The 22,606-nt window shown below is 37.5% G+C and overlaps 1 protein-coding gene across 1 annotated transcript in view; it reads right to left on the reverse strand.

Moving 5' to 3' along the window:
* Nucleotides 1–22,606, reverse strand: part of PLCL2 (phospholipase C like 2) — a 100,849-nt gene that overhangs the window by 46,006 nt on the left and 32,237 nt on the right. The window lies entirely within an intron of this gene.

Genomic DNA, 22,606 nt, shown 5'->3' on the forward strand with positions numbered 1-22,606 from the left:
GCCAAAGTTGTCAGTACAGAATATAATGCTTTAATACCATGCTGACAGGGTCCTTGTGAACACCAGAGAAACATTAATACACAATTAACTATATAAAATCAATGGGACATGGTCCTAACCACATAAAATCCATAGGACATGGCCCTAATCTAAGCATACAAGACATTAACAGCACTTCTTTATGCATAGCTCCCTTCACCAGAGCACCCATCCATGTTCTTCCCACAGACTGCCCACAGCACTCACACATCCCTCCCCTACAGCAGGAAAATACCCATGACAGTCTAAAGAAGCTGGACAGAAACACAAGGAACTGGACTGGAGCAGATGTAATTCCCTGCAAGTTCTGAGTTTCAGAAAATACAGCAGTGACTCAGAAAGAAACTTCTGAGTTTAACTGTTTCCAAAGAACCTTCATGTCTTTAGAAAGGACTGGAATGGAAAACCTGGTCATGAAGGGAAGCAAAAGTGATTCACCATTGCTCTTAAAGCAATGAGATAACCCAGAGGTCTTACTTTACTAGAGAAAGCTTGGGTATATCAGGATATATAAGCATTAAAAAAAGGAAAAAAATTCATTTAGCTACCTCTATTGTACCTGTTTGTGGTAATTAAAACAAGTGCAAGTAAATCAGCAACACAGGTCTTAAGTACAATCAATTTCATAAGAACTGAACTTAAGAAACTTGTGTGCTTTCATTATCTGCATTTTCTGAGACTGAAAAACGCTGGGGTTTTTTTCTGAAAGCAACGTGTCTTGATGACCTAACTTTTAGTCTGAAATAACACTTGCATTAAAAAATATTTTTATATTAGATATTCTAATTAGAAGTGTTCTCCTTATAAACCAGCACAGCTCAAAAAATTACTTTGCCAGCTTTGTAAAAAAAAAAAAAAAAGAATGTTGATATTCCCTCTGCTCCAGTGCAAATCAGCATTGCTTAAATGGCAGAAAGGAAAGTGAAAGAAAACTTCTAATGACTGCTGCGCTGAACAGATGTTCAGAGAAAAACCATCCATTACAAAATGCATTTCCAGTTCAGGGCACATGTGCTGTATGTTTAGTTTCATTAAATTAAAAATGCAGAGTCCTTGTTTTGTAATTTAATTTATAAGCACCTGAAAAGTCATTCATTGAAAACAATGATTAGTAAAGTGAGCAGACTTAATATTAGCTGTTCCGTGTTTGAGAAAATTAATCAACCATACTATTCTTGCACCTTTAATGACAGCAGAATTTGCTTTATTCAAGTTCTCAAGAGACCAGTAAAAGCGAATAACCCTGCAGAGGACTGTTTTATTTCTAACTGCAGATCAAACACCTGAAATGGATACTGCACATGGTTGACTCTCGGAATCTCACTACATGTAGTTTAGGCATAAGGATTGTTTTCAAACAACAGCAAATTTCCTTAACTTAAAAAAAAAAAAAATCAAATGTGATTTTTGTTTACAGAGGTTTTTGTTCTATTTTAAGCCTAGCTTGTTTGTCTACCTGTTTATATCTCCTAACCTGAAAAAGTGGTGAAGGACAGTTCCACATAAATGAGCAATGACATTCCTGCCTGGTACTTCAGGGCTTGGAATTAAGCATTTTGAAACTCCTTAATGCTCTAGATTTCTCAGTCACAGACCTGAGAGAGGAATACACTTCTCAAACTGTTGAGTGACAGGCAACTGACAGATAACCTCCTGACACCAGAACCATCAATGCCTGGCAAGTATTACCTTGCCTGACCATGACCAGAAGAAAGATCTCTATGATCAGGACTGTATCTGATCCAAGACACTGAACAGCAAAAGAAAGGAAATATCTTCCATTTCTTGATACCATCTGATGTAAACAAGCCCATCTCAAGGCAGCCCCATTGCCAGCTCTAGTTACTGAAAGCTTAAACTGGAGTTCATGCATGTGGATCAGAGGAGTAATTCAGTGTATCACCTGCAAGATAATTTTGCTTCTCTGCCAGATGAATTCGCAGCCAGTTCACCAGTACCCTTCATTTTTGCAAGGTAAAGCAGTCTAGCCACTCCGATTATTTATATAAAGCCAGCACCACAGTGTGAATGACTGTGAAAACATTCTGAGCTCCAGAACACCCTTCATAAGTTTTTGCTTCTCGAGAAATCAATAATCCTGAGCTACCAGACGGCCTGTGCAAGTCCCCATCCCAGCAGAGACACAGCAGTCATGATCAATGTGCATGAACAGAGTAACTTCAAGGATATTTTACCAAAGACACTGGCGAGAAGTATTCACCTGTCTGAAAAACCTGCTTTTCTGAAAAGACACAGAAAAAAACTCTCACTCCACAAGCTGAGAATGCAATTGCATAGACCATGCACAAACTGTGTGAAATTCATTTGTGAGTCTTGGCAATATAGTCTGGCATGAAGGAGACAAATTTATTCTAAGATGTGGAGGATTTTACCCTGAAAGTGAGGTGGCATTCATGAACTGGGTTAAGTCTCTCTTGGCCTTAGGTCTGCCTTGAATCAAAAAGAATGGCATATCAGAAAACTATATCTGAACAAACACAGGAGTGACTTCTTGGCATTCATGAGACTTAACAGGGTTCTTGCTGTTCAACATGCTCAAAGTGACACTGACTCTACAGTGCAGATGCATAATTCAGTCCAGAGCAGCAGCTACAATTTTCGTGCTGAAACAACTTTCAATCATTCTAGGATCTCTTGCACAATGAAGACCGTGTCAATCCTCAGTTTATAATGTCCTACCATCAATTACAGGATTTCCCCTAAAGACTGCCTGGGCTTCATCAGGCTTAAACACTGAAACCAGAACAACCACCTCATCAATACATTTCTTAATACTATTTATGCCCTAGCCAAGGTCACCTGCAAGATGTTTTGAGGAACAGACAAGACCACAGATAAAACTGTTTTGAAACATTGCTCATAACCACTACAAGCGACTACACGGAGTTTAGTTTATCCAGGAGTTCCTAACAAGCATCTAGCAGTTTAAAAAACAGAAATAATCCCAGCTGTCACCTGTGGCACTTAAGAGACAGACACAGCTGGAGAAAATGGATTAAAAGCACAAGGAGGGAAGAGTATATCCATGATAACTTTTTTAATGCCTCTCAAGGTACCAACAAAGAAACAGCTATGTGACAAGACAGCACTATCTACAAAATAGAATTCTGGAGACAACAGAGAATCTTGAATCAGACACTGAGAGAGGTACACATAATCCCTGAAAGCCAACGCTTTTAATTTATGCAACTTTATGATAAAATTACTTAAAAGGCAGTTCAAATAACCACTGGTACTGATAGGGACAGCAGTAGAGTTCAAACAGAGATTTATTTGATAATGTAATAGATCAGGATGTCAGAGGAAATGATGAATAGTGTAAGGTTTGTAAACATCTCCTAAAGAAAAGGAAGCAGAGAGTGAACTTTATGACCTGTAAATGCCCAAATGAATCATGCCCCAGAAGCAGTACTTAAAAAATATTTAAACACCAAGTTGCCAAGATGTTTAGGTACCATTTGGTCCAGTGGAATTAAGAACACTTACAGCCCAAAGCAGGGGCTTGCCAACCCCGTCAAAGTGGTACATGTGGGGCTTCAGCAAGAGTACAGTGCAGAACACGCTATCCACCTGCCAATACAGAATGGTCCTCACACTGGCCCATGTAAACTCTGGAGATGGGTGCATGACATCCTGCCTCTCTCCATGACTAAAGCCACCTGCAGATTTGAGGTGGTAGTTTCTAGACTGGAAAATCCAGGCCTCTATCTGCATTTAGCCCACTAAGGTACTCTTTTTAGAACAGAGGACTTCAAAAAGAAAAGACAATGGTAACAAGAGGAAGTGGCACAGTGGCAGATTTCTAGAGCACTCGTCTGGGAAGTGAAAGTCCCTGATGTCATAAAACATAAACATTTCACTTGGTGACCCTGAATGCAAAATGTAGTCCACATAGCAAGGACCTGAACACTGAATTTTGTCCTCTCAATACACACCTCCCCAGGTGGACAGGTCTCCTGCTGCTACTTGTTTATGCTCTAACCATACAGAATTTCCATTCATTTTTATATGCCAGAGGTTCACCAAAGTGTGGAAGGCAGCTCCATGCTAGTGTTGAGAGCATGAGCACTCCAAGATGCCCAGGCAGAGGGATCAGAGCCCAACCACTCCATGAGTAGGCAAGTGCTCTGCTGGCCAAGTGATTACGTAAGAAACAAGAACACAAAAGACCCCCTGAAGTGCAGCACCTCACTGCAGGCTTTTTGATTGCCAAGGGCTGAGCTTCAACAACCTCTGAGAAAACTCACACACCTTGAGGCAACGATGGTACACAGTCTGTAGAAGCTACAATCCCAAGAATGCCTACTTAGTTCGTTCCAAACAGAAACAAGACAAATGTCAGCCATTCAGCCTAGCAAGGTCTGTACATAGGCATAGTAATAAGACTGCAATCAGGTACAGTGTCTCAAGAGCTTTCAATTTTTTCTTTATCTTTTTTTTGCAAATAAGTTCTGAATTAAGTGGCATGCTTGTGAACCTGAAAGACAGTGGTGTGCCAATACTCTGAGCAATTACAGGTGAGTAGGTGAGAAGAAAGGCCCGACTTAAGTGTGGTAATTTAAATTTTTATCCAATTACACCATTATTTCATGTCATAAGGTGTGAAAGCTGTTTTAGATATAATTTAGTGTACATCTGTAGCCAACAGTGTCAGTAAAATTCATTACTTTTTGATGAGAACAGGCAGACTGATGATCTTCATAATGAACACACAGTGAACTACTCTTCTGACACTATACAGCTCATTGATGACTTGTTTTTTATAGTAGATGTGATACGTACGTAGCCAATTTGAGTACAAGACCTGCCTGTTTTTACCAAATGCAATTCAGCAGTAATTGCAAAATCGCCTAGCTTGAAGACATGATGTATAACAAGCCTATTTCAGGAAGTAGTAAGTTAAACAAAAATTGATGCTCTGTTTATTTAATTAAAATTCTTAAGCATTTTTCTTCAAGACAAAAAACTTGAATTTCATAGATTTTCTTCATACTTAAGAAAGCATGTCTATATATAGTTAAGTCTAGTCAAAGGAAAAAAACCACATTTATTTAAGTCAGCACTTTAAAATATTCATTTTCTAAATGCATTTTGTTAAAAACATTTTAATATCAGTAATTTGTTCTTTTCCAAGGTTCCACCTGTGGTTTTAGAGATATAAATGCTAGTGTGGATGAGCAAATGTGCTACAAGTGCAACGTCAATCACATTATCTTTATCTCTACAAATATTTTTAGCACAAAAATATTTAGGGTTTTCTTTGAAAAAACACCTGTAACTGAAACAGCAATAATGAACAGGACCACTTGTTTTTGCAAGCACATATGAAAAAATAAATTATATTATGTATAGTTTTCCTGTGCGTAGCTGCCAACTCATTCTACAACATAGAATGCAGCATTATAAAAGAGGCTAAGCAAGTTTTTGTGTGAAAGAGGCAGTAGAAAAAAAGGAAGGAAAATAAAAGGTAACTCAAATCAGCAATGGTTTCTGTATTTTTGATACACAAAATTAAGCATTGATTTCAAGAGTTTTATGCAGTTAAAGGCAGAGTGAGAGTCTTCTTTGGAAGAAGGTGGGGGAAAAGGGAGAAAAGAACTGTGCAGGAGAAAGGAGAGAGGTGGTGGTGCAGAAAAGGCACTTCACCATCAGGAGCCATGTCCCTGAAGGCAGGAGCTCGGAGCTCTACATCCTTGCCTTCGATGCACCCTCTCTCAGCCTTATTCTCCTGGAATCAACAACTCAGCAGAAGAATCTGCTGACAACCACCACTCAGCCCCTCTCTTCCAGCCAAGCATCTTCTTTTCCTAGTCAGCACCTTTTAATTTGCCATTACCAGGAGATCCTTACTAACACAGTGACCCGGATTCAGTAAAAGGCACGTACTTTTTAATGCTGTAACACAGCTGTCCAAAGCTTCCAGAGCATGTGGAAACCAAAACAAGAAAAAACTCTTCAAGTAATCAGCAGTTCAGCTGACAGGATCCCAGATGCTTCAGAAATGGCACGTGTTAAATCAGACTGTGTCCAGCAGTTTCTGTAGCCACTGTTTAACTGCACACAGCTCCAAGCAGTAAAACAAAAGTAGAGTCCTCAACTGAAATAACAACCATTTGAGGAGAGACAAAACATCAGCTATTTGGAAAACACAAGTCCTCCCACTTGTTGTGAATCACTGTATTTGTGCCCAGCATTTAAATATTTCCCCAAACTGGTACTCATGACATATCTGTTGTTTGTAGAAATCTTTTAAGAAAAACATATTTTTCTAATGTGCGGAGGGTTGACCCCAGCCAGATCCAGTTAAACAATGTCATAAATAACAACGAGGAGGAAAGAAAATACGATTAGTTGAACAAGTAACAACTCTTTTTTTTTTTTTTTTAACCTCTTTTTTTTACTAAAGGAATTCTGTACTTAAAGGATTATGGACACAGGTGCAAGTCTTAGCTCAATATTCAAACAAAAATTACCTATATTATTTCACATGAGCAAACTGCATGTTTCATGATACAGGTAAACCAATTCCCTCTTCAAACCCTCTTCAAAACACTCATTTTCTGTCCTGTGTCTTCCTCCTCCTGCCCCAGCTGCGTCTCTGTTCTCTCCAGTTCAGCTTCTCAGGCCCTCATTAGCACCTGTCTGACGCACAGTAAGCTAACTTACCTCACTACCTCAGGAAACAAAAAAATCTATTTTCTTCCAAATTAGTTTTCTGCAATTTTAGTGAGCTGAAACAATTTTCCATGTGACCAGCTAAGTATCAGAGCTGGTTCAAAATAACCACCAGAAACAAAGAACCAATTAAAAATGGGAGGAAAGAACAGTCACTCACTTTTATCAAGAAATTAATTCTATTAAAATCAATGTAGGTGAAACGCTTCTGTTGAAATCCAATCTTGCATGAACTGACAGTAGAGTTTTATGTCATTAGGTTTTGTTGTGGACTTGGTCATCTTAAAGGACTTTTCCAACACAAACAATTCTATTAGGGAAAACAAAATCTCTCATCTTGGTCTACCTGACAGAGTACAGCAACAATTTCGTAAACATATAAAACATAAAGGCAAGCTGTAAGAACTGCCAACACCACAAAATAACAGAATTGAGGTTCTCAGGCTCTTGGGCTCATTTTGTTCTGCCTCATTTCAAGAAAACAGGACACCAGAAAATTTATGAATCTATGATATGAGAAAGATCACTTTCACACCACCTATTAGACAGACCAGAGAAAAACGGTAGCCTGTGCTGGCCTTGTTGCTGTTACAGCAGGAAATTTAACTGGAAAGACTGTGACTGCAATGAGCCAGGAAATAACAGGATATGGTTTTGCAAATAAAGTCTAGACTAAAGGGTTTCTTTACAAAACTTCCTACAGAAGAGCTTATTTAGTCATTTGATCAGTTTAGCAAGAGTAAAGAAACCATCTTTTAATACGTTTTTGATGATGCTGTCTTACGTATCCTTCAGTATTTCATTATTCAAGTTGTCTCACAGGATGTCACAAGGGAGTTGTCCCTGACTCTCTGCCATGTGGTGTAGGTACAGATTCACAGAATATTCTGAGTTGGAAGGGACCCACAAGGGATCATCAAGTCCAAGGCAGATGCTTCTTCCACGAAGATGCCGAAGACATCCACGGGCATGATGCTGCTTGCTGCCTTCTCACTCAGCTCTTACTTAAACCCACTCCATATTCTTTTGAAGAGAAAGTAAACAATCTGAAATTGCTTATTCTGCTGAAAATAAAGGAGTTGATGCTACTTTTACTATGTTTGAGTTTGACCTAAATCTGTGGCAACTAAGACTTCCCCATTCTGCAGTTGCATGCTGCCATGTATGTTTGCCTTCTACCAGGAATTACTATAATACACCATTCTAGGATTCTGTCATTTTATAACATAATTTTATAATTTAATTATATTATACTATGTATGACATTATAATTCTATAATACATTATTATATATATAATATTATATCTGAACATTAAAACATGCCAGCAAAGCCAAAATTCAAACACCATTGAAGCATTCTGTCATGTATGAGTTCATCTGCACATTTACGAAATTAAAATAAAGGGGCATTTGGTTTCAGGGGTTAATTTACAATACAGATGAGCAGGGGAAAGGGGAAAAACAGTCTGGTCTCAAAAGAAAATAAATAAGAAGCATTTAAGGAAACTACCCAGACTCCTGTGAGCACAGAGAGAGCCAAAGCCTGAGTTATGCTTGGCATGAACATCTCAGTTCTTAGTGTTACTGAGTCAGTTACAGTTCAGGCTTCTTGGAAGCATTTCCAACTGAGCAAAAGAGGTATCCCATTTTCACAAACTTGATAAAAGCAAAACATGCATATTTCAGACCCAAACAACCAACATTTTAACCAAATTCATATAAACTGCAATAATTATTTATGTAATACAGCAGTTACTATGTACTGAGTCTTAAACTGAGGAAACTGCACTGACAGAAAGCTGTTAAAAATTGCTTGATGGCATGAAGAGTTTTAACCCTAGATAAGCAAGCTGAGAGTTTTTTAGACTCCTAATTTCTCATGTATTAAGAAATTATATCTAAACTATGACAAACAGATCATTTTAATTACCACAGAGAAACTTATGTTTATTATAACCATTTTATTTTTTCTGCCATCAACAATCAGAAAAAGTAATAGTAGCTACAGATGCTTTTAGCTTGAATAATGACTGAAGATGACAAAGCAGATGCTGCATAAAAAAGTACTAAAGGATTTGAAATTGGCTCAACAAAATGGCTCAACAGGTTTCAGCATGGCTCAGGAGAGAAGTCTCTGAGTCTTCACTGTTATCCGCAAAAACAGCAAGATGCTCTTTCTGCATACACACGCACGCCTATTTATACTCTGAGCATTTTCATTTTCAGGTCTTCCATAATGTTTTAAGTACCCAAACATTACAGCTAAGATACACTTTCAGGAGCATTCTAATCAAGACTTATCGACAAGATTTAATACGCAGCAGTCTGGGGTAGAATATCAGATTTTTTTCTAGTATTCATAGCTGCATGTTAGTTCCACTGGTAGAAGGCATGGCATTTTTCCATTTCTTGTTTCAGTCATAAACAGCAATTTGACCGAATTGGCAAAATAAGTAACACAGCTGTCGGCCTTTAAAGCAAAAGTACAGCACGTGGGTGACTTTGAAATATAACAGAGTAATGTATGTTTAAGATTTCTGTAATTTCAGATGCAGGCTCTGCAGAAAGCTGCTTCACCTCTCCTTTGCTGCTCCCCTTCAGCATCATAGAGGAAGAGAAGCCAACAGCATCACCAGCAAGACGTGAGATGGAGCACTGGCTCAAGCCTCCCAACCATTTTGCACTCTTGGGAAAGCCTTCCCAGCAGCTTTTCCAGATTTTCCCACACATGAGTGTTTGTTTTGATTTATTTGCTTGGTTTTTTACCAACTTTCCTACCTAGCAGGCCCAGACACCATCCCATCTGATTCAAAAACAAAAGTATGTGGAGTACAAAAACAAGTATGTAGAGTATGCATTTTAGGATGCCATTACAGGTACATACTCCACAAAATAACATATATTTAAATACTAAAAAAATAATATGGAAAAAGACACCTTACTCCATGCAGACAAGATTCTTATTTTCAATGCTGCATATGCAGCCAGCAAAAGAAAATAACTCTGTTTGTTATGATGGACTAATTTAGTCAGAAAGCCGAAAAGTACCTTGTCTCTCTCCTCTACTGTAAGAGGAAGTCTACATGATATTCCCTTAACTGTCAACATCTCTTGCTCACAAAAAATAAACAGCAGATTGACCACAAATGTGTTCTATGATTTATAGGAAAAGCTTTTTCACGCATCCTTACAGGTCATCCCACCCAACCTCTCAGCACAATGTTATGACTAAGTCATGCATTTTTACTTTCCCTGATGTGGCAAAATGTTCACTTCCACCTGTGCTGTCAATTTGTGTATTTTGTCCAAATTACAATCCAAATGTCATCTGCTCTCTTGGAAAGTTCCTGGTGTTTCTGTGTCTTTTCCTGTCACTGAGTGTTTTCCAGGGAACAACACAGAAGTAAAACTATCACCCATAGGTTATTTTTTCCAAGTCAGGCATGCAGGCTTCAGAGTAATAAAATGTAAAAACTTTTTTTCATTCTAAAAACTATCATTACCACTGCCCTGCAGCTTTCAATTCATCAACTGATTTTCTTCACTCTAGTGATTGATGAATGGTGTCTTCAGATTTGCTTCTGGACTAATTGTAATTGGACTAGCAAATTTTGCAAGATAACTTTAAAGAAAGAAATGGAACTTCACAGACTGATTTGTTCTCCTTGTGTGGTTTGAGATGAGTTCCTTTTTGTCAGTTAGGAGAGTGACTAATACCGATATTTACTCTTCAATGCCACAAAGAGTTCACGCACATAATTCAGTATTAAATTAAATACAAAAGTTGAAATTTTTAAAAATTTACGACTTGCTAAACAAATATTATCTTGCAAATTCTTGAGTTGCTACTTCAGCCTTACTGGTAAGATGGTAATGATAATTAAACAGTGATAACTAGCTGTTGATTTTTAAGGACAATTCTTATGAATTAGATAAAAAATACTTACTAGGTTAACACACAGGCAGACAAGACATGAGTACCCAAGTACCTTTGCTAACCACATAAGGCTGTTTCTGGCTTGTTTTCCATGTTGATTTTCAGGTGTACGTAATTTACAGTTGTCAAAAAATTACAGGAAATTCTCATGCTGAATGCTACATCAATGCCCTTCTCCCCCCCTTAACTCAGTTCTTTAATTATTCATAACAGTTACAGGCACTTAGGAAAGAACAGTGAACTATGAATATTTAATACAAGATGCCTGTAACAGAAAGACATGAGAAAGACTACAAAAATCAAACAGTATAAAGTATTTGTTTATCCTAAGCAAAATAAAAAGCAAAGCAAGGCAGGCGATCTTTATATAAATGTTCATAGCTTTGACAAACCAAACCTAATAAGTTATCTGTATGCTTTCCCAAATAATTACAACTAAACAAATAAAAATTGGCAGGTATACCAGTTTTCTTCAGACTTTTAGTATTTTAAGGGGATCTATTTTGATCGCTTGCTACAAGCTTGCCTTGTGAGGAATGCTGAATAAGTATCACTACAGGACATTACAGTTTCGGTATGTTAAAGGATACAAGAGTCAAGAGCAAATACACTGAAGACAATTTTTAGATTCTCATCTACAACAGCAGCATCTTGGCAAGTAGTTGCTAAGAAATTCTCAATATAGATTAGAATTATAGCACTTGGGGCAGTAAGAAAGTACGCAAGAACTTAAAAATATTGTAAAATATGGTTCATAACACTTCTAGTTGTGGACGAAGGCTACGGATATAGTGTGCACTCGAACTTCAGTATAATATGGCAGGCAAAAATAATCCTACTTTTAATTTTCAGAACTCAGTGTATTTAATACTTGGTGCAGGCAATAATGAAAATATGGTAATACCATAATTGTGTTCTGTGGAGGAAAAAAATAATTACTAGGAAAAAAGACTCCTTTTTTAAACCACTAAGTCATACAAGGGAAATATCATTAATCTTTCATCAGTATATTCATGTACCATCTCTCAATACCCTGTATGCAGCTTTCTAAATTTCTTACACATCACAAATACTCCAAAATTCACAGTGTAAAGCACAAAAAATTAACTCACTTGATATCCAAAACTAAAACCAATCACAGAAGCAAAACAATTTTCTCATCCCTTTTCTTCAAATTGAATTACTTTCTGCTCACTCTGACACCAAAGGCCTCCACTGATTCTGCTCACAGCACAGAGTGCTATCCCTGTCCTTAGAAATCACCTTCCCACCATGAAAGCCCACCTGCCTAAACCAAAAGGAAAAAAGGTGCATGCCTGGGGTGGGCAAGAAAAGGCTGAAGAAGGGAAGTTCAGGTAATACTTAGAAACTACATTAATTTTCCTTATCTCAACCTTATAGCCACCCACCTTGAAAACTCAGCGATTTAATGATTTCATGGGGAGAAGTTTTATTCTTGTTCAATGTAACAGAGAGACTGAAACTAGAACTGTTCCCTCACAGTCAACGCCCCCGCTCTCCCAGCTTCCTACTTCCAACTTTCTCTTTAATAATAATTACTGGTTTAACAAAACTATCCAAACATATTATTTTAATAGTTCATATTTTATTGTTTTAAAATGATTCAAGCATTCACCTTCAACATGGAAACCTTTGTGAAAAGAATGTTTTCTTTTCCTAATACTGTTAGTCAGAACTGAAAATGTATCACAGGAGCCACTTTCGTACCTAAAGCATTCAGATAGTTTAATCAAGATGTGGTGGAGAGTATATTTAGATTCTACTTGAAAGTTTTCCTGTACAGTGGACAGTAATGTAAAGAAAATCCCTGCTCTAAATGACACCAGTGTACCAGGAAAAGTACTAGAATGGGCAGAGTTATATTTGCAAAATGTGTCTTTTGGTTACCCAGCTTACTCCTCCCAGTAGTTGAATTACGCCAGGAAAAAAAGCCTGCTGTTAGAATTTGTGTGGTCCCTAAAAATAGAGCTGGCCCTCGGATCACCTATACCAATAAATCTGGTCAAAAGCAGACTAGCCTTCAGTATTAATACTTACACTTGAACCCTGAAAATAAAGGCAAGTATTCAAATGCCATAATGAAATTTGAAGGAACAACATTTTGTATATTTAAAAACTTAGAATAGTTTAACTGCTACAAAGACTAAAATAGTAAATCTTTAACTTCTTACAAAACCAAAGAGATTATTAGATTTTTTAAAAAGCCATAAAAAGCACTGTCATTAAAATTCAAGACTTTTGGGGTTTAATTTTTTCTTTAGAAATAGATTGTATGTAAAACATTTTAAAAGCACATCTTTAACCAGCTTTACCCATATTTCCACACATTTCTGTAAACTCATACTGCAACATGACTGGCCCAGTTGGACTCAATAGACCTTAAGTTTGAAGTGACAGAGGGGCCAAAGGGAAGCATAAGAACTGAGACGAAGCAGATGTGCCATTAAAGGAATGCTGCTTTAGAAGATTTTGATTTCTTTACTAAGACAGAACAGAAAGAATACAGCTAAAGGAAAATAATTTGCTGAACTAACTTGATGCAATAACTAACTGAAAAGTTAACAAAAATATTAAATTATTTGGATACTGCATTTTGTATATATATATATACATGTGAATATAGAATTCAGTATTTGTTACCCACTTTGAATCCTGAACTAAAAATAGTCACATTATAATTGAAAATTGCTATAAATCAACCAATTCTCTGAGACATTAAGTTAACAGAACACAGCAAAAGCATTCTGGTGATATTAATAGAACAGTCTATTCATATCTGCAGCAACTTGTTGCTGGCCATTTTTTCCCTATCACTGGATTTTAACTGTCAGTATAGTTCAGTAGAAAAGAACAAACAAGTGGTATAACTATTTCACTGACATTCAGTAACTTCTTATTTGATATATGTTGAATCCCTATTTCAGCAACTTGCTTTATGCTGCAACTCTATTTCAATCCTTCAATCAAGTGTAAATTAGCTATTTAAACTGGTAGAAATAGATCACAAACTTTACAAATTTGGAAAATCAACAACAATTTGGTCCCAGCCTGTTGCACTGGATTATTTACTTTTTTTAAGAACAGTTCTAGTTGCACACATTACATAAAAAAGAATACATTTTGGCCTTAGTAATGTATTATAAATACCCTTCACTTAAACACCCATCATCTTCTGCCAATCCAATCCAGCACAATATTATTCCCAGAACGTTAAGGAACTGAACCTTCAGATATCTCTGTTAAATGATCTGCTCTCAAATACAGCAGAAATGTCCCAGTTTAAATAAAATCTTTTCCCTACCACGGTATTTGTACACTTCTCACAATGGCATTTAGTTAAAATAAAAACTATTTCTTAAAAGATTTATGAGAAGGAAGGAAATCATGGCAGAGTAAGCTTCGTGATGATAAAAGTGATTGAGGTAGACGCAGGCTGTTTCCAGGGCTACCAATGAACCATATATTATGTTTTAGACGGTTTCCTAGGAAAATAATCCAAGGGATCACATCATCTTAGAATGCATAAGAGACACACATTCTCCTAACTTTAAAACTTACTTCCTGATTTCAAATAAATCTGAAAAGAGATCTAAAGATGACAAGGTTCCACAGGCTTTCCAAAAACAGGCACTTGGGAAGAAAAAACGAATCAATAAAATTCAGATTACAAAAAAAAGCATAGATCAAGAGCTCACACCTCTTTCAATCCCCAAGTCAACCAACAAGACACAGTCCCACCGGAGCTGACATGTCATTAAACTTGTGGCAGACACAGCTGCATCCAAAGCAAATGAAAGATCCTGGTACTTCCAGCAATGTCAAATCTTAGCCCAAAGAACAATTTTTTCCCTTCACTTTTTTAATTCTGGCTTCACCTAAATGAAATGGATATACAATGGTGAGATCTAAACATCTGAACTCTTTACTGCCTCTCACTGAGATTTCCTCTGCAGACATTACAGCACTGCCGAGAACTCCCGAGGGCTCGATAAGGAAAACAAAAGCTTGTTGTTTAACATTATCAATTAAACCCCACTCCAAGAAGGGCAGGTGTAGAGCACCTGCCTCTTCAAAGATTCTCTGCAACTACACAGACTAAGATTCCTTATTTCTTCTAGGCAAGACACCAGAGAGGCTTATCTCTTCAGAGCATGACCTGCTGTCTTTCCATAGAAGTTCCCAGCAATTTTGAAAAAGAACAGGAAAGGTTTCAGAACAGATCTTAACCTGTGTCAAAATCCCTACTGTGGTAAACAGTATTATTTTCAAGGTAGGAAATTCATGTACTGCCTGAAGTGCTTAAAGCCAGCACTATACTATTCACCTTCTTTTTCTACCAAGATAGCTGCAAACTGCATCTGAACAAAACCAGTCATCCCACTGCCCTTAGCAGATACTGACAGGTGGCAGATACACACAAGAAAATCACAGAACCTCCTTGTATGAACACGCTTTAGTCTGTGTTGAAACACCTGAATTAAACCGTAAGATTTCAGAAATGACTTCTCCTCAGATTACCCTAATCTCAAATGATTTATTTTCTTCAAGGAGATCAGAGCTTCATATGAGGGTAATTGGAGCAGTCTTCTGCAGACATTGCTACTGAGGGGCAATGGGCTTTGAGCTTCCCACACGCAGGTCAGTAACCTCAGGATACTTAGAATCACATTTACTGATAACTGATCGTTAGGACAATTTAATCTGTTAAAAAGATAACAGTAACTGGAGAACTCTTCACATATTAATAGATAATCCTTCATCATTTTTGCCTCAAATATACCAAGAACACTTAGTAATCAATAAATTAAGCTGATACCTCCCTTGACCTGCTGACAATACAATACCCAACACATACCAGGATACTGTTGGCCCTCTTTGCTGCAAGGATGAATTGCTGACCACGTGCCAGATTCTCATTCATCAGGACCCTAAGGTCCTCCTCAGCAAAGTATGAACAATTTTCATTAATAGGTCTCACAGGACAAAAACAGCTAAAGGACTGTCAATAGGAAAAAGAAAAGTTAACAGATTAGTGATACATGTACTATTGATAATTTTTATCACAACTTAGAACCATTTCTGTGTAATTTGGTTGTTTTAAACACAGTCCATTTTAGGAGGTTTACTCCTAAAGATAATGTGCTTAGTGAAATAAACTGAATGAAAATTCACTATGCAGAGGGTTTATATTGGCTGCAACTTATTATAATTTCAGTATAATTTAGCAGTTGCTTGTGCCAGTGCTGGCCATGGTTTCTTTATCCACTGTTAGGAACTCCTTTGCTTATTATTTAATACCTTGTTCCACTAATCATTATCAGCCTCACCAGTGCTGAGTACAGGGGGACAATCACTGCCCTCATCCTGCTGGCCGCACTACTCCTGATACAGGCCAGGATGCCAATGGCCTTTTTGGCCACCTGGGCTCACTCCTGGCTCATGTTCAGCTGCTGTCAACCAGCATCCCCAGGTCCTTTTCTGCTGGGGAGCTTTCCAGGCACTCTGCCCCAGCCTGTAGCACTGCCTGGGGTTGATGTGATCTCAGTGCAGGACCCAACACTTTGCCTTGTTGAACCTCTCATAATTGGCCTCAGCCCATTGATCCAGCCTGTCCAGGTCCCTCTGCAGAGCCTTCCTACCTCCCAGAAGATCAACACTCCTGCCCAACTTGGTGTGACCTGCAAACTTACTGAGGGTGCACTCCATCCCCTCATCCAGATCATGGATAAAGATATTAAACAGGGCTGGCCCAATACTCAGCCCTGGGCAACATCACTTGAGACCGGCCGCCAGACAGATATAATTCATCACCACCCTTCAGACCTGTCCAATGATCAGCCGCCAGACAGATATAATTCCATTCATCACCACCCTTCAGACCTGTCCAATGATCAGGTAACTCACACACTCATCTATATTCTGTAAATTAGAGAGAAAAGATACCATTTGAATACACAGCCTACCCGCTGGTTAATGAGGAAACACCAACAGATAAATGGCTGAAAAATCCTTAAAAGCAGTATTACACATACCACAGTTTACTGATTAGCTTGTTAACGCTGATTATAAACATTCTGAAAGCCTCAAGAGAATATCTGCTACACTCTTCAAGATTATGACTTACATTCTATGCTTTTCCAGGGGTTTCTGGCTAATTTCTAAGCAATACAGGAAACACAACTCAAAGCAAGTGTGATGGTAGACACTTTCACTAGTATAACACTACTAGGTAACTCTGGATGTCTGTAAACTAGACAAGACTAAAATAAACTAAAAAAACATGCAAAAGTTCCAAGATGTTATTAAGTGTCATTATATAGACCCAAACTTTCTGGAACAGCTATTGATATTTGGAGTTCAACTTTCAGCTCTTCCAGCAAACCTTTTTAAGTGATCCATTTTCCTGACTCCTAGCAGTAATCAGTCACTCTTTTAAGGAGGTGCTAGAAGCCAGGAACCCCAAAGCGGACAGTCCAATGCCATCATCACTTCCGAGTTAATGCATGTTCAACTTGAAGCAAATCTTACAGGGCTGTAATCCTTTTTTAGTTCCTAACTTAGTAATAGTTGGTGAAGTAACATCATACCAACCATCTTATATTTCAAGATGCATGAAAACATATCCAAAAATTTTCTCCTCCATTTAGCTGTTCACTGCACTTTGTGTGAATGTATCACAGCTACAGAATTATAATTCTAGTTTTGTTCCCATATGCCAGATTGACCAAAGTTATGCAAAGAAAATAGATACGTTTTATGGATGTATTCAAGTATATTATTCACTGATTTATAAGACACTGGGGGCTAAAAAGAAATGTTTACACAGGCAACCTTCCCAAAATTCTATGTTGTATGGTAATAGAACTGCAATTCTGCCTGAGATTAGAAGTAAATTACTGTATCCAAAACCACACTCCAGGTATAAACATAGCTTTATGAATAGCAAGTCTGCCATACATATCATTTTGTCATGGACATAACTGAGCAACATACACATTAGCAATGCAAGAATCCTCAAGAAAAACTGGCAGACTTGTCACAGCTCTGGATACGGCAGTGTGTGGAAAACTCACAAAAATGTGTGACTGGAAGGCAACGAGTGCTGATGGTGAGACTGCACACACATCCGTTGGCTGGTTCCAGAAACAAACTGCACAGTTGAACCCAAAGGCTAAACAACAGCAAATCTTTTGGATGCTTCTCATCCTAAGACTTTAACCAATTTCAGGAAAACATTCCAAATTCAGACTGCAACTCTGCCTCAGTGTGTAAGATTCACTTGTTTTAACTAACTTTAAATGTTACAAATGTAGTCTTAAGTCTGAGGAAAATGGACAGGCTCACTTGTTGTCATCAGATGAGGAATGACAAAGAATATGAAAAATATAGAGATAAGACTAAGATTCAGGAACATGAAAGACAAGGGGTTTGATCACATATTCTTTACCTCACAGTCATTTCCCTAATATATAGCACTAGAGATGAATAGTACTTTTGTATATGTTTTTTTTTGGTTTATTTCCATGTTGCCCCAGCAGGTCAATATTTATAGAATCAGTGACATTCTGAAGCTTGTTTGATATAGTCATAACATTCACCTAGTAATCTTTTTTATTTATTTAAAGACACTACGTAGACAAATTACTTCTGCAACCACAAACTAGTGTAAAGAATATCGCTTTGATTCCTTTGAAAAATAGATCAGCGTTTCCTTCAGGAATGGACCACTCTCACTTTACTACAAAATGCAAAAGCATATCTGTTGCATACACTGCTACACCTTTTGATATTTCAACAGATTGTTGTTCAATTCTTTTATTCACCATCCAATAATTGTCAGTGGTGTATACATTTCTTATTTTCTTATTTTATTGAGATTACAGTAGAACTAGTCTAAATCCTTGTTTTACTAAGGAAATTCCATTGAGGTATGTTTTGAAACCAAGCTGTGCAGCGGCTAAATTTAAATATTCACCACATGTCAAGATTTAAGTAAGGATTCGTAAGTTCCACTTTTTCTTACATGGAATAAACTAGACTTCTTTCTGCAGTTTTTATTTAAAGCTGGTCATGAAAATCCACAAAAAAAAGAAAAAGCATTTCAGAATCCAAGATAACTATGAGAGAACAGGCATTCTATGACTTAGGCAATACTGTGGACATTCCAACTAAAAGCTGGTACTAATGCAGCTCACTCTTCCTTTGAACTGCATAAAGAAATGCAAGGTGCCAACACTGCAAAGTCATTTTATGCTCTGGGTCCACTGATGCCTTTTCCTGGTCTTAAAATCAAGAGTCATACATGGCTAGAAGGGGAAAAGGGATTTTACCTTGGTATTTATTTTAAGGATCCTTAGGTGCACTACGTCCAGGTCAAATGCACCCAAAAGCATCCCACAAAAAAATGCACACACCCCCAAAAGATCAGGTATAGCATTATAGGTTTTACTAATTAGCATATCTATCAAAGATTCCCCAATGAGAGGCTCAAGTGAGCCCCCCGCCCCAAGGAACCTTCCCCTGGATGGTTCTATCTTAGTTTACAGAATGTGTTCTGGAGAGGACCTTGGGGTCTGGGGCACACTGATCCCTAGCTACGAAGCTTCTAAAATGTTTAGTCTCTTAGCTTGACAAACAAGTCCAAGAATGTAGGCAAAAAGCACTAGGAATACAGAAGTTGTAAAAAAGGTATAACAGGGGTATAAAAGAAAAGGCAAAAAAATCTTCATGGCATCACCACAACTAAGAGAGTGGGAGTAAAGAAAGGGAACAAATGCTTAAAATTATGAGAATTATTCCTTAAAATGAAGAGAGGTTGAACATTCTGCCATTGCATAACTGTTTTCTATGGAAGCTTTATAAAAGAAGCACTTAATGCAGCATTATTTTTGTCTCCTAGTTAAAATACTGTATCCTCTTGGCTTCCTTCTTTTAGAGACCAACAGTATTAAAGTACCTTAATCCACACCTCTCCCTTTTGTGTCATATGAAGGCAGAAGTCATTCTTCTAATGACTTAAAATACTACTAATTTAATTTGTTAGTTATGTTATTAAAGTAAAAGTAAAATCATCAAATATTGGCTCATAATTTGGGAGAGTGCTCATGATGCCTTTTCAGGAAGTTTTAAACCACATGATTTCAAAGTGCATGCAATCTTTCTTATTTTGTATTTGGGGAAGTCTGCTACCAAAGACACCTTGATAACCAGTTTTAAATATAAACATAATTACTCAATATTTTTAGACATTATACTGGCATGTAGACTTTGAGACATTTTTCAAGTGTATTTACAGATGCTCCTGGGACACCAATTACCAGGGCAACCTCTGAGGTCACATGAACTACTGTAAATTACAGAAATTTCTAGAGACTCCAATTTATGTTCAAATTGCATGTACCCTGCATGACTGCAACCTGCTGCACCGCGTCGAACCCATGCAGCTGCTACAGTCCTACAAGACAGCCCAAGTCTAAAAGGGTGCTTCAGGGAGAATTCCTGTCAACAAAAGTGACAGAGGGGAACATGGGGAGGAAAACAGTAGTTCTCAGCCTCAACACACCTGAACACTGAAGCCATGTCTTCTCACATTGCCAGATTCCACAAATGTCTCATGTCACAGTAAGCCTCATGTTTGATCACATTCCTGATTTTCCCAATTATACTCACTCTTCTCCACTACCTCTTGCCATCATTTACGGTCCCGTCCCCATCCCAGCAATGCTTCTAACCTAGCTCATGCAAATCCTGATCCTTTCCTTTGCTTGCATGCCTTGCAGGACAGCCAAGAGATAGCGTGTGTTGCAGCTCGTTTGGAACGACACCTGAGCTGGAAGGCCTGGCAGTGCAGACCTGGCACCTGCTCAGTAAGTCACTGCTAAAAGAACCGACAGAGACTGCACTTTTCCCAAGTTATTGCCATGAAAAATAAAGCCTCTTGGCTTTTCTTTTGCCCCAGCTAAGTAAGGAGATCTGTCTAGATCTCTGGATCATTAAAGGGAAAACACATTATACAGCAAACATATTGTCTGAGCACTTCAGACAGGAAGCACATACAAAAGATCTGTCTCCTGCTGGCTTTATAAAAACCAGACAGCTTTTACAGAAAAGACTACAAACTTGGAGAAAACACACTAAAACCTGGGGTGTTTTCTCATTTATCAAAAATGTCTCCATTCACATACAGTAAGTCATGCTGCCACACAGAACTTTCTAACTTGTTTCCTTTACTACAGCCATTTTACATTTGAAACTAATTTGCACTATTCCTTGAAAGAATCACAGCTTTATATTCAGTTTAGTTTATAAACATTTTGCTACCATTTTTTAACAGCAATATACAATCTGTTGTATCTGCTCTTTATTATGACCCACTTTTGGAAGGAAACTAGACAAGCCAGCCTGTAGTACAAAAAAAAAGTTCATTTGTAGAAGATACCATCAGCCAGTAAAAAAGCCAGTGGACTTTTATTATCTATAGATTCTTTCAACAAAACACACTCAGATGATCAATAAGAGTTTTGGCATCATCCTCCAAGCTCAGGACTCAAGACAGAATAAAGAACAGCTGTGAAACCACTTTCAAAATAGCTGACCCTATTCCACTTCAGCACAGTGGTAACAGAGGAAAAACTGATCATCACACTCTCCAAACCTGATATTAAAAAAAAAAAAAAAAGAAAAGAAAAAACCAACAACCAAACTCCACAGCATATTAAGAATTTAAAACTGATATAAAAATTTTGAAGATTCACAGAATTTTTTCATTCATTCAAAAAAAAACCCAGTAATACACTTTTTAAAAGTCAGAAAAAAGAGGACTAACTATTTTCTTAAACATTTGGCTTTCTTATACATGTTCAATATTAAAATAATGTCTTACATACATCTTATTTACCAGAGTCAAAAACACTTCACAGTACGGGTTCAAATTTCTGAAAGAGAAAAGGACCTGTTTTTACAGTGCAACCAAGCCATGACTCCCAAGTATTGCATATCATGCTCTCTAAAAAATGAATGTACAAGTGTAATGAAACAGCAATGATTCTGCTTGGGAGGGGACAAACATTTTGGGGATACTGGGTGTGTACATACAAATACATGTAAACACAAAAAGGAAGAGGATGGGGAAATAGCCATCTTCCAGTCTCATATAGTTACTACTTTGAAAAGAAGCACAAGGCCCTGTATTCCACCAAATTTTGCTACCTGTGTTACACATCCTATGTACTTTGATTGAATCAGAATGTTTCTATACCATTTGTCATATGTAGAACTGCCCCAATTTCCAAGCAACAGGCTTTCAAAACAATTTGAAATTGTTAATCAAACAACACACTTCAACCTGATTTTTCAGTTACAATTTACAGTTAGCAATAATTACCCAGATCCATAAATTATGGGGGAGCGCATTCAATAAATTATATGCACAAGTACTGGAAAAAACAGTCTACTAGAGTTTCTAGAAACAATGTGTTTTCCTTCCAATGAAAAATGTTATTTTGAATTACAAGGGTTCACCCACAACACCTGAGGCCCAAATGATGCATAAAATATTGCATGCACTATATAACTGGGAAAGAGAAAACAATAGCTGGTATTAATTCTAAAAGCTCAGTGAAATACAACAAAAAGGAATAAAAATGAAAACAGAATTATAAATGTTTATTTAGATTGGTCTCCAACTATTACCCAAACATATTCTCTACATTTTCCACATTTTATAACAATGAAAATATGTTATATTGTTCTCAGGAATAAGAGAAAACTTTTCCAGGCATTTACTCACTTCTAAATACACAGTCAAGTGATCATACCTACAGATTGGAAGAAGAAGCTCCTTTGTTGTTGCATAAAGTGACATTCTCAACATTCTCTAAGTCTTGAAATTCTCCCCCCAAGAGTGCTAGCCC

This window comes from Corvus brachyrhynchos, unplaced genomic scaffold, assembly GCF_000691975.1.
Source record: "Corvus brachyrhynchos isolate BGI_N302 unplaced genomic scaffold, ASM69197v1 scaffold53, whole genome shotgun sequence".
Taxonomy (NCBI): domain Eukaryota; kingdom Metazoa; phylum Chordata; class Aves; order Passeriformes; family Corvidae; genus Corvus; species Corvus brachyrhynchos.